We start from the raw sequence: 23,838 nt of genomic DNA, 5'->3' as shown, positions 1-23,838 counted from the left end.
AGAAATAAAAGGCATCTGAATCAGCAAAGAAGTCAAACTCTCACTCTTTGCAGATGACATGAAACTCTATGTGGAAAACTCAAAAGACTCCACTCCAAAATTGCTAGAACTCATACAGGAATTCGGCAAAGTGGTAGAATATAAAATCAATGCATAGAAATGTGCATACACTAACAATGAGACAAGAAATTAAGGAGTCAATCCCATGTACAAGTGTACCAAAACCCCAAGATACCTACGAATAAACCTAACCAAAGAGGCAAAGAATCCATTCTCAGACAACTATAGAACACTCATGAAAGAAATTGAGGATGACACAAAGAAATGGAAAAATGTTCCATGCTCATGGATTAGGAGAACAAATACTGTTAAAATGTTTATACTACCCAAAGCAATTTACACATTCAGTGTAATCCCTATCAAAATACCTTCAACATTTTTCACGGAGCTGAAACAATCCTACAATTTGTAGGAAACCAGCAAAAGGAATGTTGAAAAAGAAAACCAAAGTTGGCAGCATCACAATTTCAGACTTCAAGCTCTATTACAAAGCTGTAATCATCAAGACAGTATGATACTGGTACAAAAGAAGACACAGAGATCAATGGAACAGAACAGAAAACCCAGAAATGGACACTCAACCCTATGGTCAACTAATCTTTGACAAAGCAGTAAAGAATGTCCAATGGAAAGAAGTCTCTTCAACAAATGGTGTTAGGAAAATTGGACATGCAGAAACTGGGCCATTTCCTTACACCACACACAAAAATAGACTCAAAATGGATGAAAGACCTAATGTGAGACAGGAATCCATTAAAATCCTAGAGGACAACACCGGCAGCAACCTCTTCAACCTCCGCCATAGCAACTTCTTGCTAGAAAAGTCTCAGAAGGCAAGGGAAACAAAGGCAAAAATAAACTACCCTGACTTCATCAAGATAAAAAGCTTTTGCACAGCAAGGAAACAGTTGACAAAACCAAAAGACCAAAAGACTACAACAGAATGGGAAAAGATATCTGTAAATGTCTTACCAGAAAAAGGGCTAGTATCCAAAATCTATAAAGAACTTATCAAACTCAACACCCAAAGAACAAATAATCCTATCAACAAATGAGCAAAAGACAGGAACCGACATTTTTCCATGGAAGGCATGCAAATTGCCAACAGACACATGAAAAAGTACTCAACACCACAAGCATCAGGAAATACAAATCAAAACCACAATGCGACCCCGCCTCCACCAGTCAGAATGGCTAAAATGAACACATCAGGAAAAGACAGATCTTGGCGATGATGCAGAGAAAGGGGAACCCTCTTACACTGTTGGTGGGAATGCAAGCTGGTGCAGCCACTCTGGAAAGCAGTATGGAGGTTCCTCAAGAAGTTGAAATTAGAGCTACCCTATGACCCAGGAATTGCACTACTGGGTATTTACCCCAAAGATACAAATGTAGTGATCCAAAGGGACACCTGCATCCCAATGTTTATAGCAGCAATGCTCACAATAGCCAAACTATGGAAAGAACTCAGATGTCCACTGACAGATGAATAAAGAAGATGTGGTATATATATACAACAGAATACTACTCAGCCATCAAAAAATGAAATCTTGCCATTTGCAATGACAAAGATGGAACTGGAAGGCATTATGCCATGCAAAATAAGTCAATCAGAGAAAGACAATTATCATATGATCTCACTCCTATGTGGAATTTAAGAAACAAAACAAAGGAACATAGGGGAAGGGAGGTCAAAATAAAATAAGATGAAATCAGAGAAGGAGACAAACCATCAAAGACACTTAATCACAGGAAACAAACTGAGGGTTGCTGGAGGGCATGGAGGCAGGAGGATGGGGTAACTGGGTGATGGACATTGAGCTCTGGGTATTATATAAGACTGATGAATCACTGAACTCTACCGAAACTAATAATACACTATATGTTAATTATTTGAATTTAAAATTTTTTTAAAAAGCGAATCAGGGAGACCTGCAAGGAGACAGCCAGTGCTGCTGACAGCTCACAGGTTACAGATGGAACAAGGTGTATTTTGCTATTAGGGGAAGGTAGCCAAATGGACTGGGTATGGACAGGACAGTAAGAGGGATCAAGGAAGAAGGTTTTCAGCTTAAGCAACTGGGTGTTTAAATCCTATCTACCTACCCAGTGCTTCTCTGAGAAGTGAATGAACTTTACTTCATTTATACCCAAGATAATACCAAGCACATAGTAGGTGTTCAATATATGTTGAAAGAAAAAAATTCATCCTAAAGTTCTAGTACATAAAAAAATGAAGGTACACCTCATAAACTGGATAAAAATCCTGTAATTCCTTCAGAAGTTAAAACTCGTTCCAAATTTCACTTTTCAGCGATCAACAAGTTAGATCACAGAGTACATTCAGCCCCTTTCTAACTTCTTTTTCACTCAAGGAGATGTAAACATGTATCACAGAGAAGAAGCATTCCCATGATTCTAAAAATCCAACATCTTTCCTGTCAACATCTCTAGAACCAATCTGGGAGGTTAATGTAGAAGAAGCACTGGGGTGGCCTGGGTGGCTTCGTTGGTTAAATGTCTGCCTTTGGATCGGGTCATCATCCCAGGGTCCTGGATGTTGGGCTCCCTGCTCTGTGGGGAGCCTGCTTCTCCCTTTCCCTCTGCCCCTCCCTGCCGCTTGCTGGTAATGCATTCTCTCTTACTCTCAAATAAATAAATAAAATCTTTTAAAAATAATTAAATAAAAAAATCAGAAAAAGCCCATCTTCTAATACGACATTAGCTGGATGACTACTAGAGATGATTTAAGTTAGATCCTTTCAAAAGAAGTATCAACAAAATATACTGGAATCCCAGGAAAAAGCATCTTTTCAGAAAAGAAACTGTGTAATAAAACATTTAAATAGAACAGTCTATGGGAAATAAAGTTAAGAGAGGTCATATGTCACCGGGGCCAAACAGTGGCATTAGGATATTGCTCTTTTTGAGACAAAACTGCATTTTGTATTTATTTATGTTATTCGTGGGTACACAATGGGGGGCTTAGTTTGTTTGAAGGACTTAGTTTATAAAAGTCCAAGATGCCATAAATCACAAATGGTAACAAGGCCAAATTTTACGAACTAAAAAAACAAAAATCAAACTTTTAAAAAGTCGAACTATGGCAAGTAGTAGTTTGAAAAGAGAAAATCTTCCTGAGAATGTAAGTATAGTGCACTGACCCTCAGAATGGGATTTATAGAACTCTCATGCTCAGGAGACTTGTGTCAGCTGATTGTCCCATCCAAACACTGCAGAAATGTATTATAGCCACCAGGGATATTCTATTTCTCTTCCCACAGCATCTACTAATTCTTATCTCAGACAGATATGTATGTGATTTGGATGAATGTACTGCATAATTAGAATTCTTTGCAGTACTCAGGAGAAAGCCAAGTGTTTTAAACTTAGACTTCATTTAAAAGAAAAAGAAAACTGATTTTTTTTTTTTAAGAGGAATCCTGGAGGAATTTGGGGAAGCTATTTTTAATTAGGAGTTGAGCAAAGTGTTATAAGAAAAATAAAGACAAATGAAAATACTGTTTATATTTCAAAGATGATGAAACAGATTCTGCCACAACATTTTTCCAACACTAATTCCCAGCAAACTGTTCCTTAGGAAAACTATTTTTATCCCTTTATCAACTTGGTTGATAAGTATTTCATTTCCAGTGCATATTTGGACAAGCTACATAAAGCAAAATTGTTTTCATGCTTTAGAAACAAATATTTTGCAAATGGAAACAGAGCTTATTGCGCTATAATATTTATTTGCTAGGCTGACAAATGACTCTGAGGTCTGTTAATATCATGAAGTCTCAGAACAAGAATCCATAATTCCAGAAGTCTGGTCCCTCCAGGCCAGAACATCACTCTGGAAAATTGTGATTAACATTAATTAATCCAGAACACCTTTACATGCCTTACTGCACTGCCTTATGTGGTATATAACATGTTACTATCATTCTCACTTTTCAGATGAAGAAACTGCAGCTCAGAAAGACTAATGTCCGAGGTCACCAAGTTAGTGTGTATCTTGGCCACCAACCTCCACTCCCTCAAGCTACATAGTGGCAATAGTAATGGTGTGGCAGTGCCGAGTTGTACTCACCTTGTGTTGGGCCCCGTTCTTTGCACTATTGACATGTGACCTCACTCACATAACCCTCGCAACAATTCTAGGAGGGAGGTAGGAAGGTCTGTCCTGGCCCATCACCACCTTTTTTTTCCACCGGGCCCACCATACTTGCCCAGCTTCTTTCCCCATAAATCAAAACGAGCACTCCAGAATCCCCATGTTCTCTCTATCAAATCAAAACTGATTCTAAGGGGCATCTGGGTGGCTCAGTGGGTTAACAAGCCTCTGCCTTGGGCTCCGGTCATGATCCCAGGGTCCTGGGATCGAGCCCCAAGTCGGGCTCTCTGCTCAGCGGGGAGCCTGCTTCCCTTCCTCTGTCTCTGCCTGCCTCTCTGCCTACTTGTGATCTCTCTCTGTCAAATAAATAAAATCTTTTTTTTTTAAAGATTTTATTTATTTATTTGACAGAGAGAGAGAGATCACAAGTAGGCAGAGAGGCAGGCAGAGAGAGAGGAGGAAGCGGGCGGGGCTCAATCCCAGGACCCTGAGATCATGACCTGAGCGGAAGACAGCGGCTTAATCCACTGAGCCACCCAGGCGCCCCTCACATAAATAAAATCTTAAAAAAAAAACCAAAACCAACTGATTCTAAAATGTTGATAAGTACTGAAGCTAGAGGATGGGTAATGGGGGTTTCTTTTTATACTATTCTACCCTTGTTTATGTTTTAAAACCACCTTACAAACATTTAACACGATTTGCTCTAACGTGGAATCTGACCTATTAAAGCGCCTGGAAGACTAGCTTCCACTAACAAGGGATTCGAAGGCAGCGTTATGGAAGATGGCTATGTCATAATAGAAGAAAGGCACATTGATGCATCCATTCTTTCCATGAACACAAAGTGGGGGCCCACTATGTTAGGATATGGAAAGGCCCAATGAAGGATTCCTGTCCTTAACAAGTTAAGAGGTTAGTAGCAAATACAACACAATGCAAAAATAATTACAGAGGAGGGCTATTGATGAGAAATGCTATAAAAAGCGAAGTTCAAACAAAGTTCAAACAAAGCCACATCAGGACATATTCCATTACGCTGAACTTTCTGGGACAGTCCAAACTTTTTGGTGTACTGAACATTAAACATTACCTACAATCAGTGAGTGGCCCACCAGAAGAAATGGAGCTAAATCCAAAAGCAACATTAGGGCTGGAATGTCCACCATGCCCTCTTCTATGGTGTTCTAATCATTTCCAGACTAAAATCTGGGCCTCTCAATGAAAAGAGCAGGATTCCTGTGAACTGCTGAGGTCAAAACATACTGGAGAAGATTTATCCGTAAAGAAGCTCACCAGAGCACCAACTATAATAACACTTAAAAGTGACCAACAATGTAAATGCCCAATAACAAGGTTTGGTCTCGTTTTAACTAGTTTCAACTCGTGCACACTAATCCCTACAAAACAATTTAAAAAAGAAAACCGACACTCTTCCCTGATGGGATCAGGACTAATCAGGGTAAAATTCATTAAAAAAACAAAAACAGGGGGGCCTGGGTGGCTCAGTGGGTTAAGCCGCTGCCTTCAGCTTAGGTCATGATCTCAGGGTCCTGGGATCCAGCCCTACGTCGGGCTCTCTGCTCGCAGGGAGCCTGCTTCCTCCTCTCTGTCTCTGCCTGCCTCTTTGCCTGCCAGATCTCTGTCTGTGTCAAATAAATAAATAAAATCTTTAAAAAAAACAAAAACAGGGGCGCCTGGGTGGCTCAGTGGATTAAGCCACTGCCTTCAGCTCAGGTCATGATCCCAGGATCCTGGGATCGAGCCCCGCATTGGGCCCTCTGCTCCGCGGGGAGCCTGCTTCCTCCTCTCTCTCTGCCTGCCTCTCTGCCTACTTGTGATCTCTATCTGTCAAATAAATAAATAAAATCTTTAAAAAAACAAAAACAGAAACCGCCACTTAAAGAGAGGAATCATTAAAAAATTTATGTTTCTTTGCCTAATACTTGATAAGGGGCCAAGGCTTTTTCTTTGAAAATAAGTTCTAGTTCTAGGAATTAAAGTTCCCACATGAACCACACCCACGGGGAAGTAGTGTGAAGGCCAAATCCTACCTTTCGATGAACTGTTTTCCTCAACCTCTTCAGAGGTCTCTTGTACCTCTCTCTAATTTCACCAGAACTTTCTTTTCGTCCTTTACCTTTATCAGGTCTTTCAGACATATTAAACTTATTTTTCACAAAAACAGTGTCTTTTTTCCCTTTACGTTCTCAAATCTCATTAGCCAACATAATACTCAGTTAGTCCGTAATTACAAGAGCAAGTAAAACCAGCAAGAACAGATCTGGGATCAAAGCCAGCTGACTCTTACTGGTCATCACCACCATCACCACCACCATCACCATCACCGCCACCACCATCACCGCCATCACCACCACCACCACCATCACCGCCACCGCCATCACCGCCACCACCATCACCGCCATCACCGCCACCACCATCACCGCCATCACCGCCATCACCACCACCGCCATCACCACCACCACCACCGCCACCACCGCCACCACCATCACCGCCATCACCATCACCACCATCACCATCACCACCACCACTACCATCACCGCCATCACCGCCATCACCATCACGGCCATCACCACCACCACCATCACCATCACCACCACCACCATCACCACCACCATCACCACCACCATCACCACCACCACCACCATCACCATCACCACCATCACCACCACCACTACCATCACGACCACCACCATCACCACCAACAACACCACCACCATCACCACCACCGTCACCACCATCACCGCCATCACCATCACCACCATCACCATCACCACCACCACCACCATCACCACCATCACCGCCGCCACCACCATCACCGCCATCACCATCACGGCCATCACCACCACCACCATCACCATCACCACCACCACCATCACCACCACCATCACCACCACCACCACCACCATCACCACCACCATCACCACCACCACCACCATCACCATCACCACCATCACCACCACCACTACCATCACGACCACCACCATCACCACCAACAACAACACCACCATCACCACCACCGTCACCACCATCACTACCATCACCACCACCACCATCACATTACTGCAACAAATACTTTTTTTTTTTTTTTAGTATATGTGCTGCCGAAGCGAGCACCTGCAACAAATACTTAACAGTTGTTTACTACATGCCAGGCACTGTTCTAAGCACTCTGCATACACTGAATCCTTACTTACCCCTCACAGTCTAGGTACCACTGTGACCATCACTTCACAAATAAGGAGACTGAGGCACACTGAAGCTAAGGAAGTTACCTGAAGTCACACAACTAGTAAACGGCAGAGTGGGAATTCAAACACAGGCAGTCTGGTTCCAACTTGGTGACCTGAATCCCTACACTCAAACTCCCGAAACCCACACAGGTGAGAGCTGCAGTGTGCTGGTGCTGTGGAGCGGGGCTGTCCAACAGAAGTTTCTGCAATGATGGAAATGTTCTGAACCTGGGCTGCTCAACAGAGTAATCGCTAGTCACATGTGACTCTTGAGAGAGAAAAACTGAATTTTTAATGTAATTTAAATTAACTAAAATGTAAACAGCCACATTTGCCTAGTGCCTATTGTATCGGACAGCATAGTACAGAGTTGTTTACTGGCCAAGAACATTCAAAGGACCATGGGAATTAAACACTACATTTTATAGTGAAAAAGTGAAGAGCATCTGGTAATCTAGCATCTGTTAAGTGGAGATGAAGAAGCTTCTATTGTTTATTAACTGACGTGAAAAGATACTCAAGATGCTGTTAAATGGAAAACATGAATTATAACACATGTAGAATATGATCTCATTATTTGATTAAAAAGTCATAAATAGACAGTAAACGTATACAAAACTGTGGTTTCCGGGATGCCTGGGTGTATCTGTGGGTGAAGCGTCTGCCTTGGGCTCAGGTCATGATCTCGGGATCCAGTCCCGCATGCATCAGTCTCCCTGCTCAGTGGGGAGTCTGCTTCTCCCTCTTCCTTTGCCCCTCCCCCTGTTCCTGAGCAGGCATGCGCGCTCTCTCTTTTGCTCTCGCTCTCACTCTCAAATAAATAAATAAAATCTTGAAAACGAGAATAACAACTGTGGTTTCCTCCAAATGAAAGGTATAGTAGAGATTGCTGGCTGCCTTCTGGGATAGGCACTGCACGTAGCAAGGCCAACGGCCATTTCCCTTTCTTCCACAGCAACAAAATCCCTAGGTGGCTGGGAACAGCCGTGTGTCCTGCTGAGAAACTACATTCACCAGCACCCCTCGCCTGTAAGATAGGACAATTAAGATGCAAACTGAATGTGCTGGTTGGGACTTCCAGTACTTTAACGCACGTCCTTTGGCTTCTCCTTTTCTACTTCTTTCTGCTTTGAGGAAGGACTGTTTGGTTAGAGCCAGAAACCCACTGGTGACCACCACGTGATACAGATGGTGAAGCAGAAAGAAAGAGAGGTATAGATGGCCTGATGGCACTGTGGAACGGCCATGCCAGCAACAGACTGCCTACTCTGGACTAAAGATTTTTGAAAGAAAAATAATTTGTCTTATTTAAAGCGCTGATAGCAGCAGCCAACAATAATTCCTAACTAAACATTCTCAGCGGCCATTCCTCATGCTCACAGAGAAACATCCTAATAGCAACACAGTACTGTTCCTGACTGGCCTAAAGATAATTCCATTCCCCTTGTAAATAACTTGTTTAAGAACCAAGCCTAAGCCCAAAGGCATTCATTGCCCTGGTGACAGGACTTGGTTCAAGAATGGGCCCATGAGCCAATGCAGGCCAGTAAGATTCTAGGATTAGTATTCTGGGAACTTCTGAGAAAAAGTCTCACTTAGGAGAACAGAGGAAGAAAGAATCTTTCAATTCCTTTGGCGGGTTCATACATGGACCTGGGGCCCAGAACTGCCACAGATATTTTGCTGCTGGTCTGAGGATGGAACCAATGACCTGAGGAGGGCACAGCCAAGACAATCTCAGGGAAAGAACCCTGGCAGTGGGTTAAGTTCATGCTGAAGTCTATCCTTCTCTGGAACAAATACAACTTATATGAGCAAAAAAATATCCATACTCTGAAGAGATCCTCTTACAGGCAATAGAATAGGTACTTAGAGTTATTCAAATACTGTGAGAAGGTCAGGTCTTTCCCAAGGGCCTGCCAAGTTGGCCACTGGGTCTTCAAAATATTTCTGCACCTTTTCCATAGCAGGCCTAATAAAGAAGTTATTATATGGTAAGTTTTTATTCTTCTACAGGCTTTTGCGAAAAAGGTACTAAATAAATGCACCTGTTTCAAAGGCCTCATAATAAGGACAACAGTTAACATTTATTTGTCAACTACTTACTACTTGCCAGGCTTTGTGCTGGGCCGTTTATCTCATGCAATCCTCAGGAGACAAGGAACTCTCTGTTCTATCCATTTACGAATGAATGAGGAAATGCTGAAGCTCAGAAAGGCTAAGTAACTTGTGTAGGAAAGTAAAAAGTGCCTAGGCCAGGATTTGAAGTCACGTCCAAAGGATTCCAAGGCCTCCTCACCATGACTTTGTATTGCTGCTTCAGGATACATAAAAGCACATATAGGATTTCCCCAAGACTGTACTATTTTAAAATATGCTGTTCTCTAGGGGCGCCTGGTTGGGTCAGTTGGTAGAGTACACGACTCCTGATCTCGGGGTTGTGAGTTCCAGGTCCATGTTGGGTGTAAAGATTACTTTAAAAAATGTTAAAGGGCGCCTGGGTGGCTCAGTGGGTTAAAGCCTCTGCCTTCGGCTCAGGTCATGATCCCAGTGTCCTGGGATCGAGCCCCGCATCAGGCTCTCTGCTCAGCAGGGAGCCTGCTTCCTCCTCTATCTCTGCCTGCCTCTCCGCCTACTTGTGATTTCTGTCTTTCAAATAAATAAATAAAATCTTAAAAAAAAAAAAGTTTAAAAAAAAAAAGGATGCTGTTCTCTTGATCCTAGGAGTATACTATACTCATCAAACCAATTTTTTGGTTTGGAAGATATGGCCATATGGACCACATGTAACATGCAGAGATCATTAAGAACCACTGATTATGAAACCCCGCACACACAAAAAAGCAATATAATTACATATGTTTAACTGACGTTGAAAGTAGGATGAGACCACCAACTTTTCTCTGTTTCAAGTTTCCTTTTGGTGATTTGCAGAACCACACATTAAGTAGGTTTGTGGACATGGGGATGGCAGAATTGAAGATAACTCATACTTATTAAGGCCAGGTTTTATGCAATGGTTAATTCTCGAAGGATCTCATAAGACATTTCACTGATAAGGGAACCAAGACTCAAAGGTTTTGCCTGATCTGCCTGAAACCCAAGTTGTTGTTCTTCCCACTACATAACTCTGCATTCCTATAAGCACTAGCATTTCCCCAGTGTTGACTGGGAGAGAACACTGTCTCTGAAGCCACAAGAAACCTAAGCCATTTTATTGGCTTCTCCCTGGAAATATTATTTTAATTAAGTTTCAGTGACTTTCAATCATGGTGTCTTTAGCTTTAATAGATTATCCATAAGAGAATAACCCAAGTTGAAAAGATCTAATGCATCAAGTTGTTTTTTTTTAAAGATTTTATTTATTTATTTGACAGAGAGAGATCACAAGTAGTCAGAGAGGCAGGCAGAGAGAGAGGGGGAAGCAGGCTCCCTGCTGAGTAGAGAGCCAGATGTGGGGCTCGATCCCAGGACCCTGAGACCATGACCTGGGCTGAAGGCAGAGGCTTAACCCACTGAGCCACCCAGGCACCCCCTAATGCATCAAGTTTTAAACAAGGAAATAGGTATATAGGTTTATACAGGTAAACAGACATATAGTATTTGTTTTCTTAGGCAGTAAAATACAAACAGAAAGCAGTAAAATGCTAAGCTTTGGTACAAATATTCAAAAAATACACTGGCCACAGGCAATCCCTTAAACAAAACAAAATAAAACACACCCACCTAAGGGGCGCTGGGTGGTATAGTCAGTTATGCATCCAACTCTTGGTTTCAGCTCGGGTCATGATCTCAGGTCTGTGAGACTGAGCCCCACATGGGGCTCAGCACTCAGCACAGAATCTCTTAAGATTCTCTCTCCCTCTCCCTTTGCTCCCCCACGTGTGGTCTCTCTCTCTTTAAAGATTTTATTAGAGAAAGTAAGCAGGGTCTGTCTCTAATAAATAAATTTTTAAAAAACCTACCCAAATTGGCCTCATGTACAACTAATGTTATCATATTGCTTATGAAAACTTAGGAGTTATATTTTTAAATGATGCTTGTATGATACTCTCATTTTCTAAACAGCTGGGGTGCCTGGGTGGCTCAGTTGGTTAAGCATCTGCCTTCAACTCAGGTCATGATCACAGGGGTCCTGGGTTCCAGCCCGCATTGGGCTCCCTGCTCAGTGGGGAGTCTGTTTCTCCCTCTCCCCGCTGGCTTGTGCTCTTTTTTGCTCACTCTCTCTCTCACACGCAAATAAATAAAATTTAAAAAACAAAACAAAACACCTCATCTTCCAAGCAGCTGAAATCCCCAAACAGAGAATGTTACAGCACAGAAGAAGTCTTTATTATTACTTTATTAAAAATAAAAATTAAAAACAAAAAATGGCTTTAGGTGCAATATATTTTGCTCCATTTTTTTGTACAAAAGTTGCTGATCACCTGCCTACCTCCCCAAATTCTACCACTTTCAGAGTCATCCCAACTAGGTGCCAGTTCCTCTCTAATATCTTGTAGCCATTAGTTGTCCCCAGCCAAAGGAGAGTGCTCATTATTTTCTCAATTAGAAGGGCATGTCAGCAGTCCATATAGAAGCAAAGGCAGCAGCTGAAAAAATGAAACCAAGTAGGCGGGAGCAAGAGGCTTATCCATTTTACATTGTGAGACATATTTCGGAAATAACAGACACACAGATCTACAGAAGAGAATAGAGAGCCCAGAAATAAACCCATACATATATCAATTAATTTGTGACAAGGAGCTAAGAATATACAATGAGGAAAAGGATGGTTTCTTTATAATAAATGGTGTTGGGAAAACTGGGCAGCCACAGACAAAAGAATAAAACTGGGCCACTTAAACCATATACAAGGATCAACTCACAATGGAATAAAGATTTGAACATAGGACCTAAAACCAGAAAACTCCTAGAACATAGGTGAGCTCCTTAGCATTGGCCTTTGGCAATGATTTTTTTTTTTTAGATGTGACACCAAAAGCAAAGGGAACGAAAGCAAAAATCAACATGGGGGACTATATCAAACTAAAAAGCTTCTACACAGCAAAGGAAACCATCAACAAAACCAAAAGGCAACCTATAGGATAGGAGAAAGTATTTGCAAATCATATATCTGATAAAGGGTTAATATCCAAAATACACAAATAACTCATACAACTGAATAGGAAAAAAATGCAAACAATCCAATTAAAAAGTCGGCAGAGGATCTGAATGGACTTTTTTCCAAAGGCATTTACAAATGGCCAAAAGCTACCTGAAAATGTACTGAGCATCACTAATCACCAGAAATGCAAATCAAAACCACAATGAGGTATCACCTCATACCTACTGGGACCGCTTTTCTCAAGAAGACAACAGATAATAAGTCCTGGCAAAAATAAGGAGAAAAGGAAATCCTTTACACTGTTGGTGGGAATGTAAATTGGTACAGCCACTATGGAAACACTATGGAAGCTTCTCAAAAAATTAAAAATAGAACTGCCATATGATCCAGGAATTCCACTTTTGAGTACTGATCTGAAGTAAATGAAATCTCTATTTTGAAAAGATATCTGCACCTTCCATTTTCACTGCAGCATTATTTACAATATCCAAGACATGGAAACAACCTAAGTGTCCACTGACAGAAAACTAGATAAGGAAGAGGCGCCTGGGTGGCTTAGCCGGTTAAGCGTCTGCCTTCTGCTCAAGGTCATAATCTTGAAGTCCTGGAGTCTGCTTTTCCCTCTCCCTCTGCTCCTCCCCATGTTCATGCTCTCCTGCTCACTCATTCCCTCACTCTCTCAAATAAATAAATAAAATCTTAAAAAAAAAAGGAATAAAGAAAATGGGGTGCATATACACAATGCAGTATTATTCAGCCTCAAAAGAGAAGAAAATTCTGTCATTTGCAACAACATTGATGAACCTTGAGGGCATAATGGCAAGTGAAACGAGCCAGAGAAAAACAAATACCACATGATCTCATACCTGAAAGTTGCTAAGAGACTAAATCTTAAAAAATTCTCATCACAAGAAAAACGAATAAAACAAAAATCTGTAACTATGTGTGTTGATGGATGCTCACTACATTTACTGTGGTAATCATTTCACATATGAATCAAATCATTATGTTGCTTTCCTAGAACGAGTACAGCGATATCCATCAATTATATCTCAACAATAACAAAGACTCCTTGTAATATAGCTTTAATCATTTCTGGAATAAGGAGAGGTTAAAAATAGACAAAGTAAAATAGGTTCATTATTTTAAAAAGGAAATAATAACAGCTAATATTTACCGAGTGGTTCTCATAGGAAGGCTGTGCTAAGTGCTTTTACTACTTACTGTGCTCAGTGCTTTAACGACATATTCAATCTTTACAACAATTCCGTTCAGCGGGTACTATTATTAAAGAATTCACTCAGCATTCACATTTATTCAGAATATTTCCAGGATCCGGTAAACCCCTGAAATTTATTTCTCCCACTTAGGGCTGATTTGGAGCAACTTACTCTCTGAACTTCAGTCTCCACAGCTTTAAGATGTTAGCTGTGTACTCTAGTCCAACATATGCATTTCCTAATCCCGTATTACACTGTCACTAAATATCCCATCGCCCATGTCCTAAGCCAATTCCAGGCAAAGTGCGAATAGTATTAGGGCTATCTTTGTTACCATCACGTGCATGGGAGATCTGGCTGCCTTACCCTACCCCCATGCCTCAGAAGCCAGTCAAAGGGCTTGTCAGTTTCTCCACCTGCCCTGTCCTGATGTCTTCACCCTTTCCAACCAACTCATGTGGCTGAGGCTTCAGCGTGACTTTTTTTTTTTTTTTTAAGATTTTAGTTTTAAGTGGTATCAACCCCAACATGGGGCTCAAACTTACAACCTGTTAAGAGTTCCAAGCTCCACTGACTGAGACAGCAGGTTCCCCCTCCAGCACGACTTTTAAGAATGCCAGAACTGCCTGGAAGCAACTACATTACCCTCAAGGGTAGAGGAGAATATATTAAAAAAAAAAAAAAAAAAAAAAATCCCTGAAGAGTTCACATTTCTTCAGCTTGAATACTAGAGGATAGGTCACTGGGGTAATGTAATTTTGGTGAACTGGCAGTCACCCAAAAAAACCTTCAGAGGAAATTCTAAAATCAATCAATATACTGGGCTATTTCATAAGCAGTATGCTGGAACATAATTCCATCCTTGACTAAGAAACCTGCCATGTCTCAGGGTGGTCATCTGAATACTCAAATAATGTGGTTTTGACCAAGACCTCAATAGGAAATACATTCTATACCATGGCTCAGACATACCTAAAAAGAGCTGAAACAAAAATTTTACAAACCAAAGGTCACTCTTACTGTATAAGATGCACTCTGAATTTTTTGTTGCTGTTGCTCTTTCTAGTCTGGTTTTTCATTAAAAAAAAAAAAAAATGCTGGAACGTCTCCCCCCAAATAATTCTTTACAATACTAATGTGTAACAATGTGTGGTTTAAAAACCACTGGTATAGGCAGTCTTTCTACCCTGTGGTTTTGCCAACATGTAACACCAACCTAGGAATGCAATGTTGTAAGCAACCAGTACTGGACACAACATATGGGCTCTGTTTGTTAACAAAATGCATTAAGCTGAATTATTAACTGAGGGATTCTTCTCCACCTACCAGAGCAGCGAATACGGGACAGTGTGCAAAACATTCCTCTAATAAGGAGACAGTGGGATTTACCAGAGTATATGACTTGGCATCAGAAAACCTAGATTCATTTTCCAACCCCTAAAGAAATAATAGATCTGGACAATGACCATTAATAGACGCTAAAACCATTCTGTAAAAGACTGATGAGAGACTTAACAATGGGTGGACCATGATAACAATACCTGAACCCCCGATCAATCTTAAAATCACATCCAATGAGAAAACTAGACTTTATTGCCTGCTGATCAGATACACAGCACCACCCATAAAGTTTAACGGCCACAAAAATAAAGGGAAGGGAGGACACATTAAAGGGATGTGATCAGGCAAATCCAGAACGTGAGAAGTTGTACAGGACAAATAATCTGTTTTTTTCCAACAAATAATAGGTAAGGAGGAAAACAAAAAAGAGGAGAAATTGCTATAAATTAAAAGACTTAAGAGACAACCAACCAAATGTAATAGGTGGACCTTGTTAGGATCCAAATTTAAATAAGCCAGTTGTAAAAAGACATTTATGAGATACTTGAGGAAACTAACTACCAAATAAATATTATTTTTTAGTAATTACTACTGTTCATTTTTCATGTGTGATAGTGGTATTGTGATGATAGAGAAAAAAGGAGGGGAGGAAAAATCCTTTCTCTCTTAGACACATATTGAGGCATTTACATATAAAAATGATATATCGGCTAAGATTTGCCTTAAAATAATCGGTGCAAAAAAAAATCCAAGGAGGGAGCGGGTGGGCATTATAGATGAAATAAAACTAACCATATGTTGAGAACTACTGGGTATGAGTATATTGGTATTTATTAATTATTCTTTGTACTTTTGTAAATGTTTAAAATTTTCCATATTAAGAAACTATAGGGGTGCCTGGGTGGCTCAGTGGGTTGGGTCTCTGTCTTTAGCTCAGGTCATGATCTCGGGGTCCTGGGATCCAGCCAGCATGGGGCTCTCTGCTCAGCAGGGAGCCTGCTTCCCCCTCTCTCTCTGCCTGCCTCTCTGCCTACTTGTGATTTCTCTGTGTCAAATAAATAAATAAAATCTTAAAAAAAAAATTATAATATATAAAGAAAAGAAAACCTGGATTCAAACTCCAGGGTTTAGTAGATGTAGGAATTTGGAGGTCTTTTGAATCCTTTGATCTTCAATTTTCTCATCTGAAAATGGGATGATAGTCCTTGCCTCACACAATTGTTAGGAGGAAAGAAATGAGATCATGGGTTCACCTCTTTTGAAAATCCAGCTCTTTTTTTTTTTTTTTTTTTTTGAAAATCCAGCTCTTATTGATGACAGTTTTGTCCGAGTAGAAATAGGTAATTGGCTGAGTCTGTTAGAATTTTCCAGAATTTCTGTTTTGCTCTATCTCCTTAATATGACAGTGTTTGCTAAACACTGGCCCTTTTCTCCCAAAAGGAGAGTCAAAACTTATTAGCAATATAGCAAAGTTCTCTAACGAGTTGTTTTCATTTCTTGTTTACTTCCCCAATTATTCATACTTCCTCTGCTAAAGGTAGAAAGTAAATTTACAGGAGACTGTGTCGTTGAGATAAAACAGAACACAATTAGAAATCAATGTAATCTAAACAGCGCTTTGTTTAAAATATTCCAGGTGCTTTTAGGAGAGTAGATATATATCTTTCAGCACCAATGCTTCATCTTAAATAAAAGGAAATTAGCAGAGGTCCAAGCCTAAGTAACAAAAAGGGAAACTTGGCACTATCTGGCTTCAGCCTGCAGAATGGGTTGGAGGGAATCAGGGTGATCTTTCTATAACCCAGTTCTGATTAAGTCATTTCCCTTCCTTTCAATGGCTTCCCTCTGCTTTCAGGACAATGTCCAAATTCCTAAACAAAGGTTCAGGTGCCTCTCCAGCCTGACATCCTCCCTTTTCCCTTTTGTCTAAGCCCCTCCAAGACTGATGTCCCTTCTTACCACTGGCACCGTCAGTCTCCCACTCTCCTCTCCTATACCTTCTAGTTAATTCTCCTGAAATGTCTCTCAAATCTGCCCTCTCCATTCCATTCCTGCTTCCACTGTCCACGATCAAGGCCCCCCCCCTTATTTTTTTTGCCTTTACTCCCCCATCTCCCCAAACAGGACATATCCTTATTGCTTTTTCTGAATACAAAAGCAATTCATGCTCATAAAAAAAAAAAAATAAGGCAATAAGGAAAGGAATAAAAGTCTTCCCATGATCTCCTGACACAGACATACAGAACTTCTCTTTCTAGTACACTCCTGTTTAAAGCATCATTACTGACAACAGCCAAAAGGTGGGAAAAAACCCAAGCGCCCATCTGTGGAATGGATAAACAAAATGTTTATACATACAATATATATACAACATGTATATATACCTACAATAAAATATTATTCAGCCTTAAAAAGGGACAAAATCCAACACAGGCTACAACACAGATGAACTTTGAGAACATTATGCTAAGTGAAATAAGTCAGTCCCAAAAAAACATATTGTATGATCCCATTTATATAAAGTATCTAGAGTAGTCAAATTCATAGAAACAGAAAGTGGAAGGATGGCTGTCAGGGCTTGGGGGGGCAGGGGGAAAAATGAGAAATTCAATGGATTTGGAGTTTCAGTTTTATAAGAAGAAAGAAATCTGGAGATCTGTTGCACAACAATGAGAATATCCTTAACAGTACTGAACTGTACACTTAAAAATGTTTAAGTTGGTAAATTTTATGTTACGGGTATTTTACCACAATAAAAAATTTTAAAACATTTTTTAAAGAACTAACCTTTCTACATATCTTTCCTATAAAAGTGTATGTATACATTAAAAAAAAAAAATGAGAACACACTGTACCATAATGAGCTTTTCACATCAAACCATAAGATGTAGACATCTTTTTCATGTATATAGCTCCCACCTCATTCTTTTTTAATGGCTGATATTATATATCATATGACTGTACCATAATTTAACCAGTCTGTTTGCAGCTTTGCATATAATAAAAACATCATAGTCAACATCTTGCATACTTTCTCATTATGTCTTATGATAGACATTTTTGTGTTTTTTTGTTTGTTTTTTTTTTGTTTGTTTTTTTTTTAATGTGCCCTGTTTCTGGTATCAATACCCTGAGTTTCCCAAACAAAAAATACCTCCTCCTTAACCAAACGCCCATCTGTATCCAGTGTCCTCCCCTCGAGCCACTCTTGTTCTCTATGTAGCTAGTATGAGCACATTTATTTGAAAGTGTGTTCCCAGGTATTTATTTTTCATGTTGTTATTCCCATGCCTCCTACAGTTACACTTTGTGACTATTACTATTACTGTTCTATAAAGCTATTGCTTTTTGTCTACGTTCTACTTGCTTGTTTACTTAACCTTATGATACTTAATTATTTTTAACTTAATTCTCTTGAATCTTCTCAGCAGATCATAGGTAGACAATATATTGTCCATCCAGTGATTAAGAGTAAAAGCTCTCGGCTCAGGAGGCAGACCTGGATTCAAATCCTATATGACCTGGAGTAAGCATTTTTCTTTTCAAGATTTCATTTATTTATTTAATTGACACAGACACAGCAAGAGAGGGAACACAAGCAGGGGGAGTGGGAGGCTTCCCGCCGAGCAGGGAGCCAGCCCGATGAGGGGCTCAGTCCTCCTGGGCTCCTGACCTGAGCCAAAGACAGACGCCTAATGACTGAGCCACCCAGACACCCCTGGAGTGAGCATTTTACACCTCAATTTTCTCACCCATAGACTGGGAATCCTATTAGAGGTTATCTCACAGGACTGTTGTCAAGATCATATTATTAAAGGAGACAAGTACATGAAAAGCGCTTAACACATATTAGTTCAACAAGTGTCTACTATCTGACGATAATGAAAATACAACTTTCCCTCCACACTCACTTACACCTTTTATTTATTTTTTGTTGTTGCATTACACGGATGCACTCCTTGTCGGCAACTGCCTTGTTTCTGGAGAAGCCGTCAGGCTCCTCGTGAAGGATCTGTGCTGTGGACATCACCCACTCTTTCCTCCTCAGGAAAGGACTGCCATCGATCTGCCCCTTTCGTCTGGATTTTCTCAGCCTTTCCTCTCACTATTGGCTCTTGGCCATCAGCCTTTAAATCCGCTCACGTCTCTCTCTCATGCTTAAGACTCCACCTTATTCTCCAGTCGCTCTCCAGCCTTCTCGCTCTCCCTTCACAGTCAAACTCCTGCGAGCTGCCTACACTTTGTCTTTACTTTCTCACATCCCACTCTCTCCTCATCCCACTGATACATTACACTGAACCTCGGGAGCTGCCGACATTCTAAATTCCACCCCCACCACTTCACCAAATCTGCTCGATTAGGTCCCCAGTGACCTGCATATTCATTTACCCGAAAGACACATTTTAATGTTTAACTTCTTTCACTTGAAACCTAAGCAGCATCCAGCAAAAAAAAAATTAACCTCTTCCTTCGGCTTTCCTCACTGCATTCTCCTAGTTTTCCTTCTACTTCTCTGGTCATTTCCTTCTGAGTATAATCTAGGTGAATTCTTCTTCCAAGAGTGGCCTTGAATGATCTAGGCCTTTCTTTTTTAATCTTCTTCTTCTTTTCTCTCTTTTTAAAATCTCTTCCAATATTAAGTTCCAGCTGTACCAGAATCATATCTGTACCCCACGAATGTACCTTGGAACGTGTCTGGAATGCACACCATGAGGGCAAGGATCTGAGTCCTTACTGCTCCCACAATGCTTAGCACATAGCAGGCACTCAGTAAATAAATCAATATTTTAAGAAATATTTTTTTGAATAGCCATAAATGAATGGCTGCAGTGTGAAAAACAGATTGGAGGAATGAAGACCACGAGAGAACAACAACAACAAAAACCCTGGAACCCTGATTTTTCGAAACCGTACCTCTGATCCAACACGTGCAACAGACACGCACTGCCTGCCTAAAATCCTCTGAAGACTCCCCAATGCCCCCAAGCTAAAACCCAAACTCTTCAAAACTTACAAGAGATACAAGGAAAGTCTTTCAGAAGGGGCACCTACTTCTCCCTGAAACATAGTCTAGCCAGACCACTTCAGCTTCTTGGAATCAGTCTCTACCCAGCCTATGAAATGCTTGCAGAGGCCCAGTAAGCCTGCACTCTATCCCTTGGGCTTTGCACATAAGGCTCTCTCTGACTAGAACACTGTGCATTTCACCAGCCTCACCTGGCCAACACACGGCCAGCCTTCATGTCTCATTTTGGAAGTCATCTTTTAGTCTCCCTTTGACCACCCTCCCTGCTTCAGTCCCTGAAATCTAGGTAAAATCCCTTCTCTAAGCGTTCAGTCCCCTGTATGTCCAAAACCATGGTTCAAATCGCAATGAATTCTTATTTCTACTTCCTGAGGACAAGATACCTCACTCACTTTACCCCCTGGCGATCACCCCAGGCCCCGCCATTCAATACATGCTCAGTGATGGACTTCCTTGTAGTAGTAGTCATGATAAAAGCTCCAAGATACGGAGGACTTACCTGCAAAGGTTTTAAATATAATTTGCCTTATAAGACAACGATTATCGTGCCCATTGAGCAGATGGGAAAACTGATGCACAATGAAGTCAACCCTCTCTGGTCCCAGAAGAGTCGCACGGACACACATTTTCTGCGGTTTTGAGTTATTCCCCGAACCCCAAACAAGGGAGGGGGCTTCCTTTTTTTTTTTTTTTTTTTTTTTAAGAAACTTTCAGGTAAGGCCATGCAACGGGCCCAAAATAAGCAAACAGCCTAAAGCGCACACCAAGCCAGCGCCGAGCGGGGTTAAAGAGCAGGAGGAGGCGCCGCCCCGGCGCGGCGGAGGGGATAAAGCTCTGGCCGCAGCCTCCCTCCCGGGGGTCCCCCGCGCCCCAGCCCCGGCCTGCGGCGACGAGTCGACGTCGGGGCGGCACGTTCGGGTCGCGACTGCCCGCCCGGCCCTGCTCACCTGCAGTTCCGCCGCCTCGCCGAGCCCGGGCCGCCGGCCCGCAGCGCCTCCGCCGGGCTGCTTGGCGCCCGCAGCGCGCAGCGGAGCGCGTTGCCTTGGCGACCGGAGCTGCCGAACTCCCGCGGCGGGCGCTACGGCGGCTCGGAAGGGACCGGGAGGGTTCGCGTCCCGTTCCGCGGCCTCTGAGCGGCGGCAGAAGAGAAAAGGAGGGGGGGAGTTGGGGTCCTGAGCCGCGAAGGACCTAGGTGGGGTTTGGCAGCCTGGATCTTGGCCCCGGAAGAAGGGGAAAGGAAAGGAATGCTGAGGGAAACCGGGACAGTAGGGCGGGGGAGGGGTGGGGACTTGTACCTCGGAGCCTGCCTTTGCCTCAATTTCTCTCTCTGTAACCAGATACGGGACCGTTGGAGAAGAGAACAGGGCCATAGGCAGAAGCTTGCTAGCCTGGGACTATTTAAAGTCGAGAAAATTGATGTGGGAGGAGTGACAGATGCATTTCCCTTTAATCTCAGACGGGGTCGTGTGGCAAAGAATGAATAAACTTGTTTCTTGGGGCTCAAGGTTGAGAATTAAATCATCAGCTCTCATTTCAATATGGCAAGTTTACTTTAGCTCCTGACCAGCAATTATCTCTCTTGAAATAATCCTGCAGATATACTGGAAGGTGAGCACAAAGGATATCCTTTGCACCCATAAAATGAATAGTCATTCATTCACAGCAGGAATTAAGAGAGACCAAGCGAAGTAGGTACAGATGTGGCTATAGTTTCGATAAAGACCCATCTTCAAGCTACGCTTACATGAGTGGTCTGACTAGTCTTGTCCTTGCTTCTACTCTTACTTCCAACTTTACCCAACCCTGCCCCAGTCTGTTTTCCACCTTGCAACAAAAATGTCCTTCTTAAGGGGTGCCTGGCTGGCTCAGTGGGTTAAAGCCTCTGCCTTCGGCTCAGGTCATGATCCCAGGGTCCTGGGATTGAGCCCCACATCGGGCTCTCTGCTCCGCAGGGAGCCTGCTTCCTCCTCCCTCTCTGCCTGCCTCTCTGCCTAGTTGTGATTTCTCTCTGTCAAATAAATAAAATATTTTTAAAAAGAAAAAAAAATGTCCTTTTAAAAATATGAGCATGATCATGTCCTTCCCTGGCTCACAACCTTTCAACACTTATCCCTGTGTCACATTCAGAATAAAATCCAGGGTAGTAACCACGTTCAGCTTCATCTGTCATCATTCTCCCTCTTGTTCATGCTCCAGCCACACACTGGCCTTGTTTTTAGGTAAAGCATGTGTTTAAACACACACACACACACACACACACACACACTACACAGGCCCAAAATGGTGTCATTTAGAATTCCCAAATGGTGCTCAATACGTAATCTAATTGCAGTTTCAGCCTCCCTCAGAGATATAGTCTTAACCAGTCAGCCAGGAATTTTTCATTCCTCACGGAAGCCACCTGCAACCCTCTCCAACCCCCAAAGAAAGACAAGGTAATCTGCATAAGACAACAGGCTTTTCCCTTAGAAAGTGGCCTTGCCTAGAACAATCCTTTTCTTTTACTAATGAAGTTCTAGCTCTCACTCTCCTTCCAGAAGTTTCCATGTTGTTTAACTCCTTGGGAGTGCCTCTCTGCTTGCTAGATGGGTGCTCCTGGATTGATGAATCTCTTAATAAAGCCAATTAGATCTTCAGATGTACTTTGGTCGAATTTTGTTACTTATTTCGTGTTTCTGTTTCATGGTTTTTTGTTTTTGTTTTTGTTTTTTCAAATTTTGACAGAGAGAGATCACAAGTAGGCAGAGAGGCAGTCAGAAAGAGAGAGAGGGAAGCAGGCTCCCTGTCGAGCAGAGAGCCCAATGTGGGACTCAATCCCAGGACCCTGAGATCATGACCTGAGCCGAAGGCAGCAGCTTAAACCACTGAGCCACCCAGGCGCCCTGTTTCATGGTTTTTCCTCTTGCTGTTCTGCGTTAGGACCACCCTTCCTCCAGACAATGCTGCAGCTTGCTTTCCCATTTCTTTAGTATCTCTGTTCAAGTACCAGGTCTTCAAACACACCTGCCCTGACTACTGTGTTTAAGCAGGGCCCTATCAACTCTGTGTTCTCCTCGCCTCTTTTCCCATTTTTCTTCACAGCTCTTGTCAGTATCTGACATTTTGTGTTTGTTTATTACTTGTCTCTTTTCATTACACTGGAAGCTCTCCTAAGGGCAGGCATTTTGTTTTGTTCCCTGCTGCTTTCTCATCACTGGGAACTGCCTGGCACATAGTAAGAGCATGATAAATATTTATTGAATAAATGAAAAAAGTTAAGTGAAAAAAAGCAATCATGCACCACTATGTGGTTAGAATGCTACCACATGTAAAAAGGGAATGACATAATACATACAAGACCGGCATAGGCATATATGAACTTTGGAAAGAGATCTGGGAGATAAGAGGGTAAGATAAAACATTTTCACTGTATGTTCTCTTATGCAGTAGTTCTGAAAACCAAGTACATGTATTATCTTTTCAAACAATATATATGAATGTAACAAATCAGAATATGCCACTTTAGCATAAAGATTATTTTGAGCTGAAAGCATTTGCGAAGTAGACACAGAAAAGTTCTCGCCCTCACTCCTATAAATTCCTATATATGAAGGTGTAGCTCCCCGTCCTCTTCACCAGGAAAAGCAGAATTTAATCACAGGAGATAACCAACTTTAGTTTTACCTGTAAGGGAATCTACATAACAATCCAGAGTAGTACTAAAACAATCCTTA

General features: G+C 41.7%; 1 protein-coding gene across 3 annotated transcripts in view; it reads right to left on the bottom strand.

The window, feature by feature from the left end:
* Positions 1 to 21,208, bottom strand: part of PKIG (cAMP-dependent protein kinase inhibitor gamma) — a 99,231-nt gene extending 78,023 nt beyond the window's left edge. Inside the window, exon 1 of one of the 3 annotated variants that reach the window (XM_045980419.1) lies at positions 21,073 to 21,208. The gene's annotated coding sequence lies outside the window, so the exon portion shown is untranslated. The remainder of the gene's footprint in view (positions 1 to 21,072) is intronic. The other 2 variants (XM_045980423.1, XM_045980427.1) reach the window with 2 other exon arrangements.
* Positions 21,209 to 23,838: the final 2,630 nt, after the last annotated feature.

Source organism: Meles meles, chromosome 16 (assembly GCF_922984935.1).
Source record: "Meles meles chromosome 16, mMelMel3.1 paternal haplotype, whole genome shotgun sequence".
NCBI classification, from domain to species: domain Eukaryota; kingdom Metazoa; phylum Chordata; class Mammalia; order Carnivora; family Mustelidae; genus Meles; species Meles meles.
This window is presented reverse-complemented; position numbering and strand designations above follow the sequence as displayed.